Source organism: Myotis myotis, unplaced genomic scaffold, assembly GCF_014108235.1.
Source record: "Myotis myotis isolate mMyoMyo1 unplaced genomic scaffold, mMyoMyo1.p scaffold_m19_p_4, whole genome shotgun sequence".
NCBI lineage: Eukaryota > Metazoa > Chordata > Mammalia > Chiroptera > Vespertilionidae > Myotis > Myotis myotis.
In genome coordinates this window covers 4871973-4888637 of record NW_023416346.1, presented here as the reverse complement: position 1 = coordinate 4888637, position 16665 = coordinate 4871973, and the positions used below count along the sequence as shown (strand labels likewise).

Below are 16665 nucleotides of genomic sequence, written 5' to 3'. Positions count from 1 at the left end.
GAATGTGGATGTGGTCAGCATAGTCATTTTCCAGGCATCTAAAAGGAAACCCACATCAACTGTAACAATTGAGCTGCGAACCTATGGCCTAGCTTTTCCTCAAAGGAAAGCTTGTAGCTCCCCTAGAATCTAGCCTGTTCTTTAGCTCTTCAGTAGAATTCATCTTCATATTTGCAAATCATGTTTTAACTGTCACTGTATGCACAAGCAATGCGATAGAAGCTTTTGCATCCATCATTTTTTGAATGTGGACACAAGTTTGCCAAGAAATTATTTTTGTAAAATGGAATCTATGGAATTAGACTGCAATTAGTACAAAATGTAGAATGTGGCTTAGGGACAGGAACTTTGGTGATTTTAGCTAATGCACTGAAGAAAAACTAAGATGGTTTAGGTTCCAATATAATATATGGAAATGAGACTATTTTGTTTACTAATTAAGTTCTGAGCCTCCATAGACTTAGCAGCAATACTAATTAAAAATAATTAAATCCTTTTCAAGCTTGAAAGGAATTTCAAGTTTGTCAACGGTTAGAGAATATTTTAATTCAGCATAGGTTTTAGAAAATAATCATTGTGAAATTTTTATCCTTGGGTACCCATGAATCATGTAAAATTTTGAGTTCTTAGTTATCAGTCTTGTACCATTATTGACTGGAATTCCATTATGACTGGAATTTTCAATGATATGAAAACAAATAACAGACTAAAGGGTAAATTGTTTGAACAGATGCATCACCAAAGAAGATATATGAATGGCAAACAAATGAAAAGATGTTCAGCATTATTAATCATTAGAGAAATGCAAGTCAAAATTACAATGAAATACCACCACACACCTGTTTGGCTACATTTAAAAGGCCAACCATACCAAGCGTTGGCAAGTTTGTGGAGGATCTGGAACTCTCAATACATTTAAGTAGAAATGTAAAATGGTACAAACATTTTGGAAGACAATTTGGCAGTTTCTTAAAATGTTACATATACACTGACCATAAAACCCAGATATTCCATCCTGGAGAAAAGAAAACATATGTCTCCACAAAGACTTGTACATGAATATTTACAAAAGTTTTACCAATAATAGGTAAAAACTGGAAACAACACTAATAATGTTCACCAACAGGTGAACGGATCAACAAATCGTGGTGTATCCATGATGGATACTACTCAATAATGAGGAGAGAGCTACTGAGGCATCAAGAACATGAATGACCCTGGACTAAATGAAAGAAGCCAGACAAAAAAAGTACATACTGTATGATTCCATTTATATAACATTTCTTAAGGATGGAAAGAGATCTATGACACAAAGCAGATCAGTGGTTGCTTGGGGTGGGGAAGGTAGGATGGGTAATTGGGAGAGGTTGCAAAAAAGCATGAGGGTACTCTGGGGCTGGTGGAGAATTTCACTACTTTGCATCTTCATTGTGGTGATGGTTTCATGGGTGCAGTTTGTTGTGTGCTAGTTATTCCTCAATTTTAAAAAACTTTTTAAGTGAGCAGTCATTGTTATAGTAGATGGAGGGTTTTTAGATGACCTTTTTGGCCCCACCCCCCCCCCCCCCCCAAAAAAAAAAACAAAACAAACAACTTAGCATCTCTTAGAAAAAAGCTGATTAATGGTTTTGGGTTTAAAATGTAACCTTCTAGTACAGATGAGAAACCAAAGTTAAACTGCAAACATAAATGTGACAGCTTTAGCTGCTCCTGTTTACGAGGCATTGAAACAAGTGGTTCAGGAAGTATCTTGTTCAGCACTATGGGGCAAGCCATCTGCCTGGTTTATAAGCATTTGCACTTAAACACTACTGTAGCATTCACCATATGATGAGGGTGAAAGCACGTGAAGTGGGGTTCAGATTGCAAAGATAAGACATGAAAATACCACCTTCAGAGTCTACCATTAGAGAAATAAATCTCTTCTATTTGCAGAGTGCATGAAAATTGATAAAGTACTTTCATGGACCTCATTTTGTGTGATCATCTCAATGATACCATTATAGATAGGATCAGTATTATCCTCATTTGCTTGGGGAACAACCCGAAACCCAGGGAAGCCAAGCTCTTTGAGCAGAGGTCACCATTCTCCCTACTACATCCTGCTGCTTCCCTAAAGTCATGTAATTGAATATTTGACCAGGACTCTTTGCTCATCAATATGTCAGACAGTTACTGGAGTTCCTTCTATTTGTATATGAGGCATTTATGACAATGATCCCCTCTAATCTTCTTCTGTAAATGGATAAGAACCACAGGCTCCTTAAGGTTGTAAGGGTCAAAGATTCCTATAGAAATGAGCCATTGTAGCTGGACAGCACCATATACACAATGCGTTCTGAAATTTACTATGTGATTTCCCTCATCGGGCCTGATTGCTGATGGCATGAATTGAGTGAGTGGCTTTGTGAAACCAACACGGAAACATGAGAGCTTAATTCCCTTAGTTGCCCCGTGGTTTCCATCAAGATTGTCAAGTTTCATAATAAGTGAAATTTTGTGTACTGAATTATTTTTAATTCTTTTTTAAAAGATCATTTTCCTGAGTTTTCTGTCTGTCCCTGGTGGCACATCTAAAATTTGACTTGTTTTCTTGACTTAATCCCAGAGTTCCCGTTTCTAAACTTTCTATTCATGCTTTTAAAATTTATCCAGGTTTATTCTAATTTTAGAAAATCAGAAGATATAATAATATGAGAGCACAAAGATTGTAAAGTTTTGTCTGAGGATAAAATTCAATAGAGGGAATCCATATTTTTGGTTTGTTTTATTTTGCTTTCCCACCAAATCCTACAGGTTCTGCTCTTTTAAGTACCTCTATTTATTCCATCCCTAATTCCATGTCCCCTCCTGGCTTCCCTAAGGGCAAATGTGAAGGAAAAGTGGTGATGTAGACAACAGCTCTTTCCTGTAAACATTGGATTTGTGTTAACTATTAATGATCTCAGTAGTAGGATGAAAATAATTATCATATGGATTTCTTTATAGTTTGTTTCCCAGACCACAGAAAGTTTAATAATCAGGATAGGACTTATAAAAGAGGTAGTGTCAGAATGAATAATAATTGTCAGTGAGAAATTTGAATAGTTTGATGCCATTATATACTAGCTAGAAATGGAAGGCAGGAGAATGAACATGGGGTTAGAACATTGAGTTGGGAAAGGGACAAGGTAATTCTGGGCTTAGTTAGGTAAACTGGGTTCATTCCTGGCTTGTCACATCCACAAAGGATTTTATAGGCAACCCAGAGTCTGGATACCCCAGTTGTGGTTCGGATTGCTCATCAGACTCTGAGGTTCACTGCTTTTCTCGCATTGCCAATTGATATCCAGTGTGTTCTCATTAGAATTTAAGAGTTCCCCTTGATTTCTGAGTTCTTATGCCTTGCCTTTTTGTCTAAATGAGAGGGTTTTGCTGTTTGTTTTTTACTGAAAATTATTCCTTCAGCACACGGCCATTCACACTTCCTCAGATTATCCCCAACACCACACACACACACACACACACACACACACACACACACACACACACACACATTCTCTTATCTTCCTTGAGCCAGTTCTTTCAAGGTTATACTATCCTTTAGTGCCAAGTACCTCTACTGACCTCTTTCTCCACTCATAGAAAGAGGAACCAGATTTCCCCTGTGTTACTTACCATCATTATAAACAGCAGTTTTGTTTCTGTTATTTCCCCTTTCCAACTTAGTGATAAAGTTTGCCACTACTGCTCTCCCCAACCCTGCACAGGAAGAAATACTTCCTTCCTCAATTTCTTGACTTTGCCCAGGCCTATGAATATCTTCCCTTTCTCTCGGACTCCGGATGGTCACCTTTTCAAACTTTTTTTTTTTAACTCCCAAGAGTTCCTCTTCCTTCATCCTTCCTCTCCCAACCTTCTGGTTTTCTCCATCTGATAAACTTCCCCTTCTACACCTAGCTAGTAGCGGATGCCCATGAAGCTGTTGCCTCATTGAGTGCCTTAGTGTTGTGGCTAGGTTTTGGCCTTCTCTTAACATTCCTTTTCTCCTTGTCCCTATTGACCAACACCTTTCCTTCTTGCTCTTGGTCACTTTTAATGACCCTACCTCTTCAGTATCCCTCTTCCTTTTTACATTCCACACTCCTTCTGTGACCATCTCAAAAATCCATCTCCAATTTTAAGTTGAGAGCTTGATCTTTTGATATTTTCTTGTTATTTTTTGAATCTTACTTTAAATTACATTGATAGCATTTCTCCAAACACGTTTGCTCTACAGAACCATCCATACACTGTCTAAACCCACCACTGTGAGCATAGGCATATTCTAGCATCAACTAGTGAGAGGAGAAGGGGGAGAAAATGCTGTTGTCAAGTCCTATAATGGCCCTTGCTTTGTGCTGAATATTACCACCAAAACACTTGATTTCCTTAGGACCAGTTGAAGAACTGGTCAGTCATCTACTCAGTGGTGACCACTCTTGGAATAAATACTTTATGTGTAGGTTAGGACTTTATACTATTATCTTTCTTTCACTCTCTAGAAGTTTAAACATATCCAATCCCCCCCTCCCTTTTCCTTCATTTAACACCATAGATCTCATATGTGAAGCCCAGTGTTAGCTTCTGGTAGATGTCTACGATTCTTGGAAGAGGCTTCATTTGATTACAATATCATTCACTTTATAACCATCACAAACAAAAGAAGTTTCAACATATGAATGTTCCCTTTGTTTCCCACCCCCCCCCCCCGCAATTACTTGCTCAATTTATCCTTATTTTCCATTTCACCATTCGTCTTGTTTATTTGTTGTATAGAATTGAAGGCAATTAAGATAGCCTTTCTGAGCCCCAAGGAATGATATAAGACAGTGCTTTCACTGGCCATGCTTTGTTAGCAAAATATACTCCTTTATAAATAGCTTGATTTTATAAGCACCCACAAATTTTATAGGAAAGTATCATAAAATTAAGATGGAAATCAAGTAATGTTTAAAGGATAAAGAAATACAAGAATTTTCCTGAAGTGGAGATACTCTCCCACTGTTTTAGGTTATTTGGGGTTTTTTTTTAAGTGTTTTTATCAGTACTTCACTCAGATTTCTTTTATTTGACAAATATTTACTAAAAGATTCCTATGATCTAGTGCCGTGGTCGGCAAACTGCAGTTCGTGAGCCACATGCGGCTCTTTGGCCCCTTGAGTGTGGCTCTTCCTAAGCCTTAGGAGGACCCTAATTAAGTTAATAACAATGTACCTACCTGTATAGTTTAAGTTTAAAAAATTTGGCTCTCCAAAGAAATTTCAATCGTTGTACTGTTGATATTTGGCTCTGTTCACTAATGAGTTTGCCGACCACGGATCTAGTGCATTAGTATGATCTAATATCAATACCTGGAGCATCTCAAAAGACCAAGACTCAGTTCTTACCCTCAAGGAGCTCACCTTCTCATAGGGAGACACATTTCTAAATAAATAAAGAGCAGCTTGGTTTGTGTTTCTGGCTGACACACACAAATTGAGTAATCAGGGAGCGGGCCAACTAACTAGTAGCCTGCAACTAACTTTCTGAAGGACTCCAGGAAGGTCCCTTAGAATTCTAGGAAAGGTTCTTTGAGCTGGGCCCAGCAGAGGAAGAAGAAGGCTGGGGTGAGCAGTGTGCAGAGGCCAAATATTTGCCCCTCTTTCAGTCTATCTGAGCTGAGTGAAACTTGATGGCAAGAGCCAAGGGGGAGACCAAATGAATTTTGTACCATGAGAACATTGAATGTTGAGGATTCTGTACAGTGGCAAATGCAGTCTTGGTGGAGATTTGATTATAAATGAAACTGTCAATATCATGTGTATGTAATGTTGATGCCTTTAGAACATAGCCCAAGGCTTGGAAATGAGAACAAATTTAAAAAAACTCCAGTAATAGTAAAGAATAGTAATGGATTGTGATTTAAATAAAAGTTTAAGTCAGGAATTCTGGGGGAACCAACTAGTTTTTCTATTACTTAAAGGTTCAGAAAACAGTCACCTTATTTTGATTTTTTTTTTTTACTTATCATTGATAGAATGCAAATTATTTTACTTTTTTCAATTATAGGAATTCCTCACCAGTATTGCACACTGCAGACATTGTATGAAGAAAATGCCTTAGGGGTTTCTTTCAGAGAGATATTTGCAAGTGAATTTAGTGCAATTAATTTCTGGAACTTGTCCATAAAAAGGTTGTTACTTTGGTAAAAGCTATCCTTTTTCTTGGCATGATTTTAATGAGTAAAATTATTCATTTTTTTATCCAATGCCTGTTTTAAAAAATTTTTGGTTTTTATTAAGAAGGATTGCTAAATACTATTTTTAAAAACTAGTCTGAGTCCGTCTTTATGGGCTGTGAGTGGTTTCACCTTTAGAAGCTTGTTTTAGTATCTTATGCCAACCCCATCCCTTCCCAGGCCTGTTCAGACTAGAATTATTTGGCAAGGAATGTCTTTTTTATAAAAAAACTCTTGAGCAGGAACATCTCAGAAATGTTCACCTCAAATCTTCAAGTTGACTTGTGGAGCAATTTACTAAACAGAGTGATGTGAGAATCAAGTGACCATCAGCTGGTGTAAATGTTTTGGGTCAGTGTAGTCACAGGATCTCAGGTATGCAACAGTTGGATGGATTGCAACCATGTGCTAGTTATGGAGAGACCCTGGCTCAAATACTCTGACGTAACACAATAGGAATTAAAGTCCATGAGAACATACTTTAATTAGACACCTGTATCTGAAAGATTGGTTTGTCCTCTGGCATAATTTCACCCTGTGACACAGTGTGTGTATATGTGTGCATTTCTTTCCCAGCTATAGAGTTCATTGAACTTTTCTTCCTAACCACGTGGGAGGCAGTTTGTTTTTTGTAAACGACTTTATTGGGGTAAAATTGATACACAAAGAACTGTGCGCACTGTGCACAATTTGATTAATTTGAATATAGGCAAACACCCATGACACCGTCACCACAATCAAGGTAATAGACATATCCAACACCTTTCAGTGTCCGTGTGTGTGTGTGTGTGTGTGTGTGTGTGTGTGTGTGTGTGTGTGTAAAAGAACACTTAACATGAGATTACCTCATGAGAGGCAGTTTTAGTTCATTTCTAAAGTAAACACTGACTTTGTTAGAAGAGCATAGTGCTGTATGTGTTCTGTCAAGTCATAAATATGTTTGAGAAGCTGACCATGTTTGTATTTAGTTATATAAGGCTCCTGGTACATGCACTCAACTATGAAATATCATGGGTAGGGGTTGCAGGGGACATCTAGACTTAAACTTTACAATTCTGACCTAGAAAAATTAGCATTCTGACAATGCTATCAAATTGCTCATTCCTCTTTATTTACTTCCACATATAGTGATGGGGTCATAATTTCTTTTAAAAAACTATGTTTTCTGAAGTTTTATATACTTATAGGGGGCAAAATAGAATTAGATAATCTGTTCAAAAGACAGGGCAAGTCTACTCTTCCTTTCATTGAATGCCTCACGATGCAGCATTTCTTTTCTTTTTAGTGAAAGTTTGAGAATATTTTATACCTGTCACCTTATGTTTAAACATCAATGGGTTTCTTTACTTCTTGGTTTGGTTTATAGGGTACCCCTGTTCTAATTCTGGATGGTAAACTCTTCAACTTCTTCATAACATTTTAAGAAATGGTCTTTACTCTGGTTCCAAGTAGTTTTCCAACAGCAGGTGGCAGGCTTAACTTTTAATCAATGTTTTCCTCCCTTTAAACTGTCTTTCCCATTATGTGTACCTCAAATAAATGGTCTTAAACCAGAACGGATGGAGGTTCTTTATTATTTTTCTTTTGACTGTTTACACTGTGAATAGAACTTGAGTTATGAGTACCTTGGCTACAGTTTTATCACCCATCCCGGTGGCTTAGTTGTATTCTTGTTAGATAATGGAATTATATAATGTGACATTTTTACTTAGACCCTATTTCTTTGGCTTTTATTCATAATCTTTGAAAACGTATTATTGGTTAGTATTCTATGCTATAGTATATTCCTTATATATTCTATTGTTTGTATTTTAATAAACATTAAGATATGTATTATTAGCTAGTTGACACTGATCTGTAAAGTAGCCTTAAATAAAATTTTATTTATACTTTTTCCTTTTTGTATTATATAGAAAATTTAAAAGTGGGAGGAATAACCATCTTAACTTTATAGTTCTTCAGATTTAGTAAGATTTATGGATAGATAGGGCAAGCTTTGAGCGTTAAAAATATCATTCTTCTAATATAAATATGAACCCAAATTTACAAAAGATAATGATTTGGATTTTGGCATTAAAACTAACCAAACTAAATCTTTGCTTCATTTTAATTGTGAGTCTAATTTGTAAGAGTTATGAGCATTTAACACTAGTGGTTTATGAAACGTAAATTTGTGTTCTATGAATGTTTGATTTCTACATTGAGGATAAGATTCAGTTAAACATGTATAAACAGGGTGTTACTGTTTTGTTATGCCTTTGGTGTATATGCCCTGGGTTTTAGGCAATGCCAGTATATACTTCATAGATGGAGTTGCTTTCAGTTTCTTTAAAAAAGAAAAAGAATTCGCAATCAAACAAAAACCTACTTCACCTTGTGAATTCCACCATTCTCTTCCTCTAAGAGCTAGCTGCCTGGTGAAACAGTATTACTAGAACTTGGCAAGTGGGTTCCTTCTTAAAATTAGACATCTGTGATTAAATAATTAAAGCATTCCCTTGAAATCTGTATATTGAGAGCTCTCATTCAGAAGTCCAGCTGCATGCCAAATTATACTAATTTAAAGTTCTAAGTATGGTCTTTCTTTCAATTGAGGATAACTTTCCTAACCTTTTCTGACAGCCAAAACATTTAAAATTCATAAAAAAGTGGGATTCTAAAACATGTATACTTGACGCAAAGTTGCATAGTCATTTACTATCTAGAATAATTTTAAAAGTCAAACAATAATGGGCCACAGTGATCATATACTAATATAAGAATGCCTTCTTTTTAATTTTTTTATTGTTTAAGGTATTACAAATAGTAGTACATATGTCTCCTCCCCCCCCCCATTGACTTCCCCCAGCCTCCCCTACCCGCCCCAGACTTGCCCTCACAACCCCCCCCCCCCCAGTATCTTGCGTCTATTTGTTGTGCTCATATGCATGCATCTAAGTCCTTCGGTTGATCTCTTACCCCGCCCCCAACCCTCCCCTACCTTCCCCCTGTAGTTTGGCAGTCTGTTAAGAATGCCTTCTTCATTACTCCCGGTTTTTTCCTAATTCAGGGCTTTGCTCTGACTCTTGCTTTATTCAGCCATGCTCTTTCTCACCCCCGGTTTATGCATAGTTTTTCACCTTCAAGAGATCTGCTCAAATGTCACATTTGCAAGGAGGCTTTCCCTGACTACCTTATAGAAAATAAAATTCCTTTTCGCTGTTGCATTACTCAGTGAAATGACCATACATATCTATGGAAAGCAGGAGTGAGGGGGTAAGAGATCAACCAAAGGACTTGCATGCATACATATGAGCATAATCAATGGACACAGATGGGGGGGTGAGGGCATGTGCTGGGGGTTAGGGGTGGCCAGGGAGAGGTCAATGGGGGAAAAAGGAGACGTATGTAATACATTAAATAATAAAGAATTTAAATTTTTAAAAAAAGAATTTTTTTTTCTGTCTTTCCCTAACCGCACCTTAAATCTTAAGACTCTTAGTTCCATGAGTGGAGGGATTTCATGCCAAGGACTGGCATAACATACAGAGAAGTCACTTGGTATAGGCATTTTTGGGGTGGCTGAGTGAATAAATGAATAAATCAAGGAGTGGGCAACTATCTTTCAATTTTTTTAACTTACATTGTATTATGGGAGGAAAATTTAGAACTGACATTTGAGTAATTTGCTGCTTTGATTACTTTGTAAACACCTTTTTTCAGTTTTTTGTTGTTGTTATTTTAGACATTTGGTGGAAATAAGTGTATCATTCTCAACTTATAGCAGAAAACAATATTTTACTGCAATTTATTTTACATATGTGTATCATTGCTAGATTACCCAAGTTAAATGGACATAAAGCAAACAAAGATGCTCCCAGGCCACAATAAAATGGTAGATTGGTGGTTTGGTTGTGTTTTTTTTGTTGTTGTTGTTCTTGTGGGGGGTTTTTTTCTTGTTTGTTTTTCACATATAAGATATTTTACTGCAAAACATTCCAAGTAATTATTTTTGAATTTTCTCACAAATAATAATGAATGCTAAAAGGGCAGGGATATTAATCTTTTTTATTCGTTGCTGGATCTCTAGGACCTGAGAGAGTATCTGGCACTTCACTCAATATAATCATCAATACATGTTGCATAAGTAAATAAATCTAGAGGTTATTTTAAACTGTATACATAAGATTATTGTTAGAATGTCAATAAATAAAATATGCAATTGAATTTCTTGATACATTTTTCAGATAAGTTTCCAAGATTGATATGTTCTCTTTCCTTCCACAGAGCTCCTGCCCAGAAGTTCTGCTGATCATCTAACTGCTGGTATTTGTAGGTGCCCTCAATGGCTCAGTAGTCAGTGTAGATCCTGTCTTTTATAATCAGTAGCTACATCTGGCTACTGGGTCTCTGATGGCATCTTTGAGCTTCTATCATACTGTCCTGAGCCAAAGTTATTGGAAAACTTTACCTTTATTTATACACACAGAACTAAGTTATGGGGTGGTAAGTCTTCCATTATTAGCCAGAATGTGTGAACCATTAAGGTTTTATAAATGATGTCATGTATTTGATTTCAACACCAGAAGTGGGAGAAATCTAGATATTTCATCCATGGATTGATTTTCTCTCTTCCCCCTGTGGAAGGATTCATTCTCTCTCTCTCTCTCTCTCTCTCTCTCTCTCTCTCTCTCTCTCTCTCTCTCTCTCTCTCCCCCCCCCCCCGATTTCTCCCTCCCTCTCTCCCTCTCAATCATTTGATCACAAAACTACCTACCTATTTACCTGTCTGTCTTATCCACCCATCCACCTTTTTTATCTCTGGACCTTTAAATGGCATTCTCATAATAATGTGATGATTAAATAATGACAACTGGATGTTATGACAATACAAGGAAATTTCACTGGCAGTATGTAAGTCCTAGCAGTGCATTCTGACTTGCGGTTGTCTCTTCCCTGTGGTAGAGAGAATAAGAATCAGAAACAGCAGGCAGCTGTGTGAGGACTTGCAGGCCCAACATCCAGGTCTGGGGCTTGAACCTGGCATACAATGTAGATTTCTGTGTTTGTTAAGCAACAGCTACATTGTCTGCTGGGTTTCAGGCTACCTGGAAACATTTTCTTCATGCCTGCCTCACCAGTGTTTCTTCACCTGTGCTGTTTTGGAATAACTGTTTTCCAGGAAGCATAAACCAGTAGGCTTTATCATTGGACAGAGTGCAGAGAAAGGACGCCATGAACACTGATCGCCATAGCAAAGAATGACCTTATTTTATCCAAGATGGTCTTACGCACCAGCCTAGGAAACAGAATGAGCCAGAGACAAGATGTAATGCTATCCTTCCTTCTCTCTGCCTCAACTCTTATCATTGACCATTCTGCTTCTATTCATCATTACTATCAGAAGTCATAGCACAGCCCTGTAACTTTTGTGAATGATTCTGTTTCACCAGAATCTATCTCTCTCACTCTGCCCCAACATTCCACCCTGTCATTTTTCTCTGAAGTGAACTTTGGAATTTAAGTAAACTGGATTTTTTTTAACTACTGTTCACCATCTCTTCTGAAACCGGAAGACAAGCAACTTTCCTATGGAATGACAGATAACTTGTAAAGATAAAACATCAGTTTGCAGAAGAGAATGAAAATATCTTTTGGAAAACCATTTTTACATTGTACTTTGTTTTTCCGCTGCTGGTAAATATATTTAATCCTCTAAGTATTAAAAAAACTAACAATTTAAACTATTAAATTCGCCATCATAAAGGAACGTAACTTTAAGAAGTTATAAACCCTTGGTTATATGAACTAGGGATTTTTAGTAAGAAATTATATGTATTTTAATTAATATGAAATAACATTTAAGGTAGAAAATGAATATAAGAAATGCAAGGATAAATGTCTGTATGTACAAACAAGACAAACGAACAAAAATTCATAGACACAGACAACAGTATGGGGCTTACCAGAGGGAAAGGGAGGTGGAGGAATAGTGAAGGGTAGAGAGGGTTGACTCTATGGTGATGGAAGGAGATTTGACTTTGGGTGCTGGGCACACAATGCAATATGCAGATGATGTATCACAGAAATGTATATTTGAAATCTATATAATATTATTAACGAATGTCATCCCAATACATTTAAGAAAAATTAAAATGTCTGGATGTAATAGTCAATTATAATGATGTAATACATTTTTGTCACCCCATGCTGAATTCAGTAAAAATAAAGTTAATGTCTTGGAGCTTTTAAAAGATTGTGCTTCTCTGTGTGTGTGTGTTGGGAAGAGGAAGCCATTCCACTTGATATATTTGACAGCCTTTGAAGAATGATACAGGTCTCTGTGTAACATGGTTATGTTTCATAAATCATAATTCTCAAAAGGACACCTCCCGCCTCCCATCTCCACTCGCACATTTGTAATGTTCTTTGAGTCCCTTTGTCATTAAACAACACAGTGTTGAAAATAGGGCCTGGTGTGAAGAACTCCCTAATTACACGGTCAGGTTTCTATTCCTAGTCACACAGTAAGCTTTATATTTCCCTTTCAAGTTCGACGAACCAGTAAAGTTCCCATTTTGAAACAATTTCAGGCTTTGAAAAAGTTACCATAAGGCACTGCTGATGGAAGTCTAAAATGGTGCAGATGTTTTGAAAAAGTTTGGCAGTTCCTCAAAACATTAGAGTTCTCATATGACTGAGCACTCTCACTCCTAGGTATACACCCAAAAGAATTGAAAACAGGTACTTAAACAAATACATATACACTCATGTTCACAGCAGCACTATACCTATTCATAATAGCCCATCAACCAATGAATGAATAAAGAAAGGTGGTATATCATACAATGGAATATTCAGCTATATAAAGGAATGAAGTACCAATACAGTGGGGCCTTGACTTACGAGTGTCCCGACTAATGAGTTTTTTGAGAGACCAGCTGTCTCTCGGCCGATTTTTTGCATTGAGTTAATAGAGTAATTTGAGTTAACGAGCTCCTTAAACTCGTAAGTCAAGGCCCCACTGTACATGCTATAACTTGGATGAACCTTGAAAGCATTACACGAAGTTAAAGAAGCCAAACACAACACATATTGTATAATTCCATTTGTATGAAATGTCCAGAGCAGGCAAGTCTAGAGACACAGTAGTTGAATGGGGATGCCATGAGCTATGGGAAGGAGGGAGTGGGAAGTGACTGCCAATGGGTGTAGGGCTTCTCTTGATGAAAAATTTCTGGAATTAATATTCTGGTGGTAGTTGCACAACTTTGTGAATATACTGAAGACCACTAAATTGTAGCCTTTAAAATGGTGTATATTATGGTATGTGAATTATATGCCAAAATTAATATAGAGTTCTCACATATTCTGTCAATTCCCCAGGTGTTATTTTAAGAAACATCGCTATAAAAATTAGGAAATTAGCATTGATATGATATTAGACACCTTACTCAGATTTCACTACTTGTCTCACTGTTGTCCTATTTCTGGCTCAAAAATCCCATGTCTCTAGTCTCCTTTAACCCAGAACAGTTCCTCAGCCTCCCTTTGTTTTTCTTGACCTTGTCACTTTTGAAGAGTACAAGCCAGTTATTTTGTAGAATATCCCTCAATTTGGGTATTTCTAATGGTTTGTTTTACTTAAATTTAGGTTACACATGACTGGTAAAACAGTACCCAAGTGATACATATTAGTGCACCATATCAGAAAGCGCTCTATGTTGGTTTGTCCCGCTACAGGTGAAGTCAACTTTGATCATTTGGTTAAATTGGTGTCCTGTCTTGGCTATTTGTATTTTTTCTTTTTTTTCCCTTTATTGAATGAAATATTACAAATGTGTCCTTATCCACCCAATTTCCCCTCATCCCCCCAATCCTGCCCTCACCCTCACCCCCGGTTGTCCACATCCATCGCTTATGCTTATTTGCATGCATACAAGTCCTTTGGTTGATCTCTCCCCCTCACCCCCACCCTCCACTGCTTTCCCTCTGAGTTTTGAGCATCTGATACCACCCTTTACTCCCATTTGTCCTTGTTTTTCACACAAAATTACCTATTTAATATATATCATTTAACTTTTATATGTTCTTGAGAAATACATCTTGTTTTGGCATTCGGGTATTTTTAATTTATGTAATTGGTATTGTAACTCAATTCTGTCTCCTTTTTAAAAATTATGTAGTATGTTTTTAAGGTCAGTCTATGTTGATGTCTAGTTTTCTGCTTCTAATTTTTATGGTATTCCATGGAGTGCAACTACCACATTTCATTTATGCCATTTCCAGTGATGGACCCCAAATGGAAACCAATTCCTTGCCATGATAAATACTATTGTACTAAGACATTCTAATACACATCTCTTTTGGGATCTGTATAGGAAATTACTTTTAATGTATAATGAGGAGTGGGGTTGTTGGGTCATAGGACACACACACAGCATACCTGTTAGAATGGCCTGATCAGACTATACTCCCAACATCAGTGAATGAGACCTACGCATATCTTTGCCAATTGATACAATGAAACATTTTGCCAGTCTAAAAGGTATAAAGTGATGTCTTACTGTTTTAATACATTTCTCTGTTTACTAGTGATTATGAGCATCTTTTCATACATTTGAGCTTTGGGGGTTTTCTGTAATTTTCCTGTTCACATATTTTTCCATTTTTAACTTTTTAAATTATTCTTTTTTTTGTTGAAAGTATTACATATATTTAACTTTTATCTTTTTATATTTCACAATTTTAACCATTTCTAAGTGTACAGCTCAGTGGCATTAAGTACATTCACATTGTTGTGTAGCCATCACAACCATCCATCTCCAAACTCTCATCTTCCCTTCTAAAATTCCGAAGTATAGCACACATATGGGAAATTTATGAATTAATGAACAACTCAGAATAGATTTCTGTAACCACCACTCAAGTCAAGAATGTTGGATATCAACCCCTTATCAGATATATCATTTGCAAATACATTCTCTCATTCAGTAGGCTGCTTTTTTTCTTTATTGATTAAGGTATTACATATGTGTCCTTATCCCCCCTTTACCCCCCCCAACCCCCCTCTACTCATGCCCTCACCCCCTTGGCATCTGTGTCCATTGGTTAGGTTTATATGCATGCATACAAGTCCTTTGGTTGATCTCTTTCCCTTACCCCCACCCTCCCCCGCCTTCCCTCTAAGGTTTGATGGTCTGATCGATGCTTCTCTGTCTCTGGGTCTGTTTTTGTTCATCAGTTTATGTTATTCATTATAATCCACAAATGAGTGAGATCGTGTGATATTTATCTTTCTCTGACTGGCTTATTTCGCTTAGCATAATGCTCTCCAGGTCCATCCATGCTTTTTTGTTTTGTTGAAGGTGTCCTTTGCGATGCAGAAGCTTTAGTTTTCTTTTCTCAAAGGGACATGTCCAAAAAAATATTACTCAGACTGATGTCATATAGTTTACTTCCTATATTTTCTTCTAGGAGTTTTTTGGACTGCAGGCCTTACATTTAAGTCTTTAACTCATTTTGAGTTTATCTTTGTATATGGTGTAAAAGAGTAGTCCAGTTTCATTTTGGGGGGCATGCATCAGTTGTTTTCCCAATGTAGGATATATCCTATAAGGGGTTTATACCAAAATATATAAGAATCTCATATAACTAAATAACAAAAATAAACAATTTGATAAAAAAAAAATGGGCAGAGACATGAAAAGTTATTTCCCCAGAGAAGATATACAAATGTCCAACAGACATGAAAAGATGCTCAACATCACTAATCATCAGGAAAATGAAAACAAAAACCACAATGATAATACTACCTCATAGCAGTCAGAATGTCCATTATCAAAACATCAACAAATGACACGTGTTGGCAAGGTTGTGGAAGAAAGGAAACCCTTGTGTGCTGTTGGTGAGACTGCAAAGTGGTGCAGCCCCTATAGAAAACAGTATGGAGTTTCCTCAAGAAAATTAAAAACAGATATATCATATGACCCAGCAATTCCTCTTCTCAGATCTATCCAAAGAAAACCAGAACACTAATTTGAAAAAATATATGCACCCTATTCTCATTGCAGCATTATTTGCAATAGCCAAGATATAAAAACAACCTAGGTATCCATCAATAGATTAATGTGATTTACACAATGGAATATTATGCAGCAATAAAAAGAATGAAATCTTGACATTTGCTACAACATGAAATTATCTAGAGCAGTGGTTCTCAACCTTGGCTGCACACTAAAATCACCTGGGAATCTTTTTAAAATCCTGATTTCTGGGCTTCATCCTCCGGAAATTCTGTTTCTTTGTGATGGGGTGGGGCCACAACATGAGTATCAAAGAAACAGAATTTCTGGAGGATGAGGCCCAGAAATCAGGATTTTAAAAAGATTCCCAGGTGATTCTAATGTGCGGCCAAGGTTGAGAACCACTGATCTAGAGGGTATTAC

At 36.8% G+C, this 16665-nt stretch overlaps 1 long non-coding RNA gene across 1 annotated transcript in view; it reads left to right on the top strand.

Annotated features, from left to right (window-relative positions):
- The window catches only part of LOC118653818, a 90908-nt gene extending 78441 nt beyond the window's left edge, over nucleotides 1–12467 (top strand). The window contains exon 6 of the long non-coding RNA XR_004966895.1: nucleotides 10505–12467. This is a non-coding gene — a long non-coding RNA (uncharacterized LOC118653818). The remainder of the gene's footprint in view (nucleotides 1–10504) is intronic.
- Nucleotides 12468–16665: the final 4198 nt, after the last annotated feature.